Here is a 10,000-nt window from a genome sequence, read left to right on the forward strand (position 1 = left end):
TTAATGGAAGTCAGCAACAAAAAGCTGGAATTTTTCTAAGTGTCAAGGAGGGTGTCGCTTACAGAAGGCCCACCCGCCTTGGATCGACACCCGGTTAAGAAAAATGAAAAAAGTCCCTCTATGTGATGGTAGTCAGCAACAAAAAGCTGGAATTTTTCTAAGTGTCAAGGAGGGTGTCGCTTACAGAAGGCCCACCCGCCTTGGATCGACACCCGGTTAAGAAAAATGAAAAAAGTCCCTCTATTTAATGGAAGTCAGCAACAAAAAGCTGGATTTTTTCTAAGTGTCAAGGAGGGTGTCGCTTCCAGAAGGCCCACCCGCCTTGGATCACCACCCGGTTAAGAAAAATGAAAAAAGTCCCTCTATTTAATGGAAGTCAGCAACAAAAAGCTGGATTTTTTCTAAGTGTCAAGGAGGGTGTCGCTTCCAGAAGGCCCACCCGCCTTGGATCACCACCCGGTTAAGAAAAATGAAAAAAGTCCCTCTAGTTAATGGAAGTCAGCAACAAAAAGCTGGAATTTTTCTAAGTGTCAAGGAGGGTGTCGCTTCCAGAAGGCCCACCCGCCTTGGATCACCACTCGGTTAAGAAAAATGAAAAAAGTCCCTCTATTTAATGGAAGTCAGCAACAAAAAGCTGCAAATATGACAGAGTATCTAGGAGGGTGTCGCTTCCAGAAGGCCCACCCGCCGTCAGCAACAAAAAGCTGGCTAACCCTAACCCTAACCCTAACCCTAATCCCAACCCTAACCCTAACCCTAACCCTAGGTGTCCAGGCGGGGGTCCCTTCCAGGAGGCCCCCCGGCCTTGGATCACCAGCCGGGTCGATAAGTCAAAAGTAGTCCCTCTATTTGATGGAAGTCAGAGGAAAAAAGCTGGAAATATGACAAGGTGTTCCGGAGGGAGTCCCTTCAAGAACGCCCCGCTAACCCTAACCCTAATCCCAACCCTAACCCTAACCCTAACCCTAAGTGTCCAGGCGGGTGTCCATTCCAGAAGGCCCACCCGCCTTGGATCACATTCCGGTTAAGAAACATGAAAAAAGTCCCTCTATTGAATGGAAGTCAGCACAAAAAAGCTGAAAATATGACAAAGTGTCAAGGAGGGTGTCGCTTCCAGAAGGCCCGCCCGCCTTGGATCGACACCCGGCTAAGAAACATGAAAAAAGTCCCTCTATTTAATGGAAGTCAGAGGGAAAAAAAGCTGGAATTTTTCTAAGTGTCAAAGTCGGGATTTTTTCTAAGTGTCAACTTTTGGAGTACCAACCCTTCCAAAACAAAGTCGGGATTTTTTCTAAGTGTCAACTTTTGGAGTACCAACCCTTCCAAAACAAAGTCGGGATTTTTTCTAAGTGTCAACTTTTGGAGTACCAACACTTCCAAAACAAAGTCGGGATTTTTTCTAAGTGTCAACTTTTCGCGTACCAACCCTTCCAAAATAAAGTCGGGATTTTTTCTAAGTGTCAACTTTTAAAAGTCGGGATTTTTTCTAAGTGTCCACTTTTGCTGTACCATGCCCTCCAGGGTCATAGAAGCCCCAGAGTGAGACCTAAACAACCGGGCCGAGTGATGTCATTTGGGGCCCTATTTTGAGTCATTTTGTGGGATTTCGGTGACGCCGAGGAGCGAAGCAGGTGTTCCGGGAGGGGGGTGCCTGTCCATTTAAGAAGGCCGGCTTGCCGTGGATCTACACCCGGGTAGGGAATTCAAAATAGGTCCCTCTATTTGCTGGAAGTCAGCACAAAATATAGCTGTACATTTGCCCAAGGCTCTAAAGAGGGAAAGGCAACTTTAAGCCTGAAAAGGAAAGCGGGGATTTGGAGCCCTCCGGTGGACTTCCGCCGCCGCTGCACCCTTAGCTGGAAGTCAGTGCCAAAAAAAAAAAAAGAAGCTGCGAATAGTGTCCATGTGCCTGTCCCTTTAGGAAAGCCGGCTTGCCGTGGATCTCCACCCGGGTGGGGAATTCCAAATAGGTCCCTCTATTTGATGGAAGTCAGCAACAAAAAGCTGGAATTTTTCTAAGTGTCAAGGAGGGTGTCACTTCCAGAAGGCCCACCATTCTTGGATCGACACCCGGTTAAGAAAAATGAAAAAAGTCCCTCTATTTGATGGAAGTCAGCAACAAAAAGCTGGATTTTTTCTAAGTGTCAAGGAGGGTGTCGCTTCCAGAAGGCCCACCTGCCTTGGATCACCACCCGGTTAAGAAAAATGAAAAAAGTCCCTCTAGTTAATGGAAGTCAGCAACAAAAAGCTGGAATTTTTCTAAGTGTCAAGGAGGGTGTCGCTTCCAGAAGGCCCACCTGCCTTGGATCACCACCCGGTTAAGAAAAATGAAAAAAGTCCCTCTAGTTAATGGAAGTCAGCAACAAAAAGCTGGATTTTTTCTAAGTGTCAAGGAGGGTGTCGCTTCCAGAAGGCCCACCTGCCTTGGATCGACACCCGGTTAAGAAAAATGAAAAAAGTCCCTCTATTTGATGGAAGTCAGCAACAAAAAGCTGGATTTTTTCTAAGTGTCAAGGAGGGTGTCGCTTCCAGAAGGCCCACCTGCCTTGGATCACCACCCGGTTAAGAAAAATGAAAAAAGTCCCTCTAGTTAATGGAAGTCAGCAACAAAAAGCTGGATTTTTTCTAAGTGTCAAGGAGGGTGTCGCTTCCAGAAGGCCCACCTGCCTTGGATCGACACCCGGTTAAGAAAAATGAAAAAAGTCCCTCTATTTGATGGAAGTCAGCAACAAAAAGCTGGATTTTTTCTAAGTGTCAAGGAGGGTGTCGCTTCCAGAAGGCCCACCTGCCTTGGATCACCACCCGGTTAAGAAAAATGAAAAAAGTCCCTCTAGTTAATGGAAGTCAGCAACAAAAAGCTGGAATTTTTCTAAGTGTCAAGGAGGGTGTCGCTTCCAGAAGGCCCACCTGCCTTGGATCGACACCCGGTTAAGAAACATGGAAAAAGTCCCTCTATTTGATGGAAGTCAGCAACAAAAAGCTGGATTTTTTCTAAGTGTCAAGGAGGGTGTCGCTTCCAGAAGGCCCACCCGCCTTGGATCGACACCCGGTTAAGAAACATGGAAAAAGTCCCTCTATTTGATGGAAGTCAGCAACAAAAAGCTGGATTTTTTCTAAGTGTCAAGGAGGGTGTCGCTTCCAGAAGGCCCACCCGCCTTGGATCGACACCCGGTTAAGAAACATGGAAAAAGTCCCTCTATTTGATGGAAGTCAGCAACAAAAAGCTGGATTTTTTCTAAGTGTCAAGGAGGGTGTCGCTTCCAGAAGGCCCACCCGCCTTGGATCGACACCCGGTTAAGAAACATGGAAAAAGTCCCTCTATTTGATGGAAGTCAGCAACAAAAAGCTGGATTTTTTCTAAGTGTCAAGGAGGGTGTCGCTTCCAGAAGGCCCACCCGCCTTGGATCGACACCCGGTTAAGAAACATGGAAAAAGTCCCTCTATTTGATGGAAGTCAGCAACAAAAAGCTGGATTTTTTCTAAGTGTCAAGGAGGGTGTCGCTTCCAGAAGGCCCACCCGCCTTGGATCGACACCCGGTTAAGAAACATGGAAAAAGTCCCTCTATTTGATGGAAGTCAGCAACAAAAAGCTGGATTTTTTCTAAGTGTAAAAGTTGGGATTTTTTCTAAGTGTCAACTTTTGGTGTACCAACCCTTCCAAAATAAAGTCGGGATTTTTTCTAAGTGTCAACTTTTGGTGTACCAACCCTTCCAAAATAAAGTCGGGATTTTTTCTAAGTGTCAACTTTTGGTGTACCAACCCTTCCAAAACAAAGTCGGGATTTTTTCTAAGTGTCAACTTTTGGTGTACCAACACTTCCAAAATAAAGTGGGGATTTTTTCTAAGTGTCAACTTATATAGTCGGGATTTTTTCTAAGTGTCAACTTATAAAGTGGGGATTTTTTTCCAAGTGTCAACCTGTAAAGTGGGGATTTTTTTCCCAAGTGTCCACTTTTGGTTCACCATGCCTTCCAGAGTCAAAGAAGCCCCCGAGTGAGACCCAAAAAACCGGACCGAGTGATGTCATTTGGGGTCCTATTTTCAGTCATTTTGTGGGATTTCGGTGACGCCGAGGAGGGAAGCAGGTGTCAAGGGACAGGGGGGGTGCCTGTCCCTTTAAGAAGGCCGGCTTGCCGTGGATCTACACCCGGGTAGGGAATTCAAAACAGGTCCCTCTATTTGCTGGAAGTCAGCACAAAAAAGCTGGAAATATGACAGGGGAAAAAAAAAAAGAAGAAGCTGCAATGATGGCAGAGTGTCCATGTGCCTGTCCCTTTAAGAAGGCCGGCTTGCCGTGGATCTCCACCCGGGTGGGGAATTCCAAATAGGTCCCTCTATTTGCTGGAAGTGCCCCCCCAAAAAGCTGTCCATTTCCCCAAGTTTTTAAGGAGGGAAAAGCCACTTTAAGCCTAAAAAGGAAAGCGGGGATTTGGAGCCCTCCGGTGGACTTCCGCCGCCGCTGCACCCTTAGAAGAAAAAGCTGCACTTATGGCAGAGTGTCCATGTGCCTGTGCCTTTAGGAAGGCCGGCTTGCCGTGGTTCTGCACCAGGGTAGGGAATTCAAAATAGGTCCCTCTATCTGCTGGAAGTCAGCACAAAAAAAAGCTGGAAATATGACAGAGTGTCAACTTTTAGTGTAATAGACCTGCGAAAGTCAAAGTCGGGATTTTTTCTAAGTGTCCACTTTTGGTGTACCAACCTTTCCAAAATAAAGTGGGGATTTTTTCTAAGTGTCCACTTTTGGTGTACCAACCTTTCCAAAATAAAGTGGGGATTTTTTCTAAGTGTCAACTTATAAAGTCGGGATTTTTTCTAAGTGTCAACTTATAAAGTGGGGATTTTTTCTAAGTGTCAACTTATAAAGTGGGGATTTTTTCCAAGTGTCAACTTATAAAGTGGGGATTTTTTCCAAGTGTCAACTTATATAGTCGGGATTTTTTTTCAAAGTGTCAACTTGTAAAGTGGGGATTTTTTCCAAGTGTCTACTTTTGGTTCACCATGCCTTCCAGAGTCAAAGAAGCCCCCGAGTGAGACCCAAAGAACCGGACCGAGTGATGTCATTTGGGGCCCTATTTTGAGTCATTTTGTGGGATTTCGGTGACGCCGAGGAGGGAAGCAGGTGTCAAGGGACAGGGGGGTGCCTGTCCCTTTAAGAAGGCCGGCTTGCCGTGGATCTACACCCGGGTAGGGAATTCAAAACAGGTCCCTCTATTTGCTGGAAGTCAGCACGAAAAAAAGCTGGAAATATGACAGAGTGCCCCAAAAAAAAAAAAGAAGCTGCAATGATGGCAGAGTGTCCATGTTGCTGTCCCTTTAGGAAGGCCGGCTCGCCGTGGATCTCCACCCGGGTGGGGAATTCCAAATAGGTCCCTCCATTTGCTGGAAGTGCCCCCCCAAAAAGCTGTCCATTTCCCCAAGTTTTTAAGGGAAACAAAAACCAGGGTTGGGGTTGGATGCATCACACTGTAAGTCTCGGCTGCAGCCAGAAGCAAGTATTAAAAAGGTAGACATCAACCATCATTTAAAAAGGGGAAAACAAATCCATTCATCAATAAATCATATCCAAATTTAAAAAAAGAGGCAGCTCAAAAGAGAGGGTGTGTGTCCAGCAGAAAATAGGCATGATAAACAAAGAGGGCTGGGGTTTGGAGGAGGGCAAAATGTCCCGCAGCCGGCCGCCCGAGTTCCGGGATGCCCAGCACGTCCATAACGCACCCCGCAAAGTCAAACTGGAAGTGGAGGGGAAAAAAGCTGGGAAAGAAGTTGAATGTCCTCAAAGTGTTCCAAAATCAGTCCCACGAGTCCCGCAGCTGGCCACCCGAGTCCAGGGAAGCCCGGCACCTCCGTAACAAGGCCCGCAAAGTCACACTGCAAGTGGGGGAGAAAAGCTGGCATAGTAGCCAAAAGTCCTCAAAGTGTTCAAAAATCAGTCCCCCACCAGCCCCGCAGCTGGCCACCCGAGTCCAGGGACGCCCGGCACAGCCGTAACGCACCCCGCAAAGTCAAACTGCAAGTGGGGGAGAAAAGCTGGGGGAAAATCCAAAAGTCCTCAACGTTTTCAAAATCCGCACCCGGGACTGAGTCCAGCAAGTCCCCCCGGTCCCAAAAATGCCATTTTTTTCAAAAAATACCCAAAAAATGCGGGGGCCAGATTTCGGAACCGGCGTACCGCTTTCGGCCCGCGTGCCCTAGATTGGAGACCGATGTCAAAAATGGACGCCGGTCGGGTATTTTTTTCCTTGGGGTCTATAGAGAGTAAATCCGGAGGAAAATTGGCCTTACGAGCAAAGGGAGGGATTTTAGGGGGCATAACGTCCAGCCGCGTGCCTCCCGGGTCCCGGGGAAGAGAAAGTCCAGAAAACTCATAAAATCATGCCCAGCATGGAGATCCACAAGTCCCGCCGCAGGCCCGAGGCTTCCCGGGTCCCGGGAATGACCAAAAGACACCCAGGAGTGGACCATCGAAAGTGGGAGGGAAATGGAGGGAAAGTCGGGAAAAAGGTCCAAAATGGGTTGAAAATCATATGATCCCACCCAGGGTAGAGTTCCACAAGTCCCGCAGCGAGCTGCACGAGCCGCAGGAACACCGGGAATGACCAAAAGGCACCCAGAAGCGAACCAGCGAAAGTGGGGGGAAAATGGAGGAAAAGGAGGAAAAAGTACCAAATTGTTTAAAAATCCTACCCAGGATGGAGTTCCACAAGTCCCGCAGCGAGCTGCACGAGCCGCAGGAACACCGGGAATGACCAAAAGGCACCCAGAAGTGAACCAGCGAAAGTGGGGGAAAAATGGAGGAAAAGGAGGAAAAAGTACCAAATTGTTTAAAAATCCTACCCAGGATGGAGTTCCACAAGTCCCGCAGCGAGCTGCACGAGCCGCAGGAACACCGGGAATGACCAAAAGGCACCCAGAAGTGAACCAGCGAAAGTGGGGGAAAAATGGAGGAAAAGGAGGAAAAAGTACCAAATTGTTTAAAAATCCTACCCAGGATGGAGTTCCAGAAGCCCCGCAGCGAGCTGCACGAGCCGCAGGAACACCGGGAATGACCAAAAGGCACCCAGAAGTGAACCAGCGAAAGTGGGGGAAAAATGGAGGAAAAGGAGGAAAAAGTACCAAATTGTTTAAAAATCCTACCCAGGATGGAGTTCCACGAGTCCCGCAGCGAGCTGCACGAGCCGCAGGAACACCGGGAATGACCAAAAGGCACCCAGAAGTGAACCAGCGAAAGTGGGGGAAAAATGGAGGAAAAGGAGGAAAAAGTACCAAATTGTTTAAAAATCCTACCCAGGATGGAGTTCCACGAGTCCCGCAGCGAGCTGCACGAGCCGCAGGAACACCGGGAATGACCAAAAGGCACCCAGAAGTGAACCATCAAAAGTGGGGGACAATTTGAGAAAAAGTTGGAAAAAGGTCCGAAATTGATTAAAAATCCTACCCAGGATGGAGTTCCAGAAGCCCCGCAGCGAGCTGCGCGAGCCGCAGGAACACCGGGAATGACCAAAAGGCACCCAGAAGTGAACCATCAAAAGTGGGGGACAATTTGAGAAAAAGTTGGAAAAAGGTCCGAAATTGATTAAAAATCCTACCCAGGATGGAGTTCCAGAAGCCCCGCAGCGAGCTGCGCGAGCCGCAGGAACACCGGGAATGACCAAAAGGCACCCAGAAGTGAACCATCAAAAGTGGGGGACAATTTGAGAAAAAGTTGGAAAAAGGTCCGAAATTGATTAAAAATCCTACCCAGGATGGAGTTCCAGAAGTCCCGCAGCGAGCTGCACGAGCCGCAGGAACACCGGGAATGACCAAAAGGCACCCAGAAGTGAACCATCAAAAGTGGGGGACAATTTGAGAAAAAGTTGGAAAAAGGTCCGAAATTGATTAAAAATCCTACCCAGGATGGAGTTCCAGAAGTCCCGCAGCGAGCTGCACGAGCCGCGGGAACACCGGGAATGACCAAAAGGCACCCAGAAGTGAACCAGCGAAAGTGGGGGACAATTTGAGAAAAAGTTGGAAAAAGGTCCGAAATTGTTTAAAAATCCTACCCAGGATGGAGTTCCAGAAGTCCCGCAGCGAGCTGCACGAGCCGCAGGAACACCGGGAATGACCAAAAGGCACCCAGAAGTGAACCAGCGAAAGTGGGGGACAATTTGAGAAAAAGTTGGAAAAAGGTCCGAAATTGATTAAAAATCCTACCCAGGATGGAGTTCCAGAAGCCCCGCAGCGAGCTGCGCGAGCCGCAGGAACACCGGGAATGACCAAAAGGCACCCAGAAGTGAACCATCAAAAGTGGGGGACAATTTGAGAAAAAGTTGGAAAAAGGTCCGAAATTGTTTAAAAATCCTACCCAGGATGGAGTTCCAGAAGCCCCGCAGCGAGCTGCGCGAGCTCCGGGACCCCCGGGAATGACCAAAAGATACCCAGGAGTGAACCAGCGAAAGTGGGGGACAATTTGAGGAAAAAGTTGGAAAAAGGTCCGAAATTGTTTAAAAATCCTACCCAGGATGGAGTTCCAGAAGTCCCGCAGCGAGCTGCACGAGCCGCAGGAACACCGGGAATGACCAAAAGGCACCCAGAAGTGAACCAGCGAAAGTGGGGGACAATTTGAGAAAAAGTTGGAAAAAGGTCCGAAATTGATTAAAAATCCTACCCAGGATGGAGTTCCAGAAGCCCCGCAGCGAGCTGCGCGAGCCGCAGGAACACCGGGAATGACCAAAAGGCACCCAGAAGTGAACCATCAAAAGTGGGGGACAATTTGAGAAAAAGTTGGAAAAAGGTCCGAAATTGTTTAAAAATCCTACCCAGGATGGAGTTCCAGAAGCCCCGCAGCGAGCTGCGCGAGCTCCGGGACCCCCGGGAATGACCAAAAGATACCCAGGAGTGAACCAGCCAAAGTGGGGGACAATTTGAGAAAAAGTTGGAAAAAGGTCCGAAATTGATTAAAAATCCTACCCAGGATGGAGTTCCAGAAGTCCCGCAGCGAGCTGCGCGAGCTCCGGGGCCCCCGGGAATGACCAAAAGATACCCAGGAGTGAACCAGCCCAAGTGGGGGACAAATGGAAGAAAAGCCGGGCCAAGTCCAAAAAAGTTGGCTTTTTTGCCAAAGTGTCAACATGCGTGATTTTGTCAGAGTGTCCACTTTTGGGATTTTTTCTAAGTCCAACAACGAGAGAGGCCTGGCCTCCAGCCTGTCTAGCCTCTTCCATGAGACACTTAGAAAAAATCCCGTGCAAAAAAAGTGGATTTTTTCTAAGTCCAACAACGAGAGAGGCCTAAGTTCCAGCCTCCTTAGCCTCTTTCTTCCGTGGAGCAAAAGTTGGATTTTTTGCCTAAGTGTCAACATGCGTGATTTTGTCAGAGTGTCCACTTTTGGGATTTTTTCTAAGTCCAACAACGAGAGAGGCCTGGCCTCCAGCCTGTTTAGCCTCTTCCATGTGACACTTAGAAAAAATCCCGTGCAAAAAAAGTGGATTTTTTCTAAGTCCAACAACGAGAGAGGCCTAACTTCCAGCCTCCTTAGCCTCTTTCGTTCACATACTTAGAAAAAAATCCCAGCGCCAAGCCCAATGCATTTCAATGGGATTTATTTTTCGAGCCGGATTTTTTCTAAGTCCAACAACGAGAGAGGCTTGAGTTCTAGCCTACTTTAAGCCTCTTTCGATTTTCCCTGTTTTTACCAGGTCTACCAAAACACCCCCATCACGTTAGTAGGTGCGCCAGGCTTAGACAGGCCGAATTGGCAGGAAATGTGTCCGAGTCAAAGTGAGCTATTTTGGGACTCAAAAGTTGGATTTTCCCCCTCTTTTCGATGGTTCTTTTTTCGAATGGTTCTTCCAGGCTCTGAGGACAGGGGCTCACGCGGACATGCGTGGCCGCCTAGGGGGCGCTATCTCGGACACATTTAGGGACATGGACACCCTGGAAGAACAAACATAAAAATTTTTTCGACCTGATTTCAGACCAGCCTCTTTCTTAAGGACTTCCAGGACTCGAGCGACAGGGGCT

Source organism: Nerophis ophidion, unplaced genomic scaffold, assembly GCF_033978795.1.
Source record: "Nerophis ophidion isolate RoL-2023_Sa unplaced genomic scaffold, RoL_Noph_v1.0 HiC_scaffold_57, whole genome shotgun sequence".
Lineage (NCBI taxonomy): Eukaryota > Metazoa > Chordata > Actinopteri > Syngnathiformes > Syngnathidae > Nerophis > Nerophis ophidion.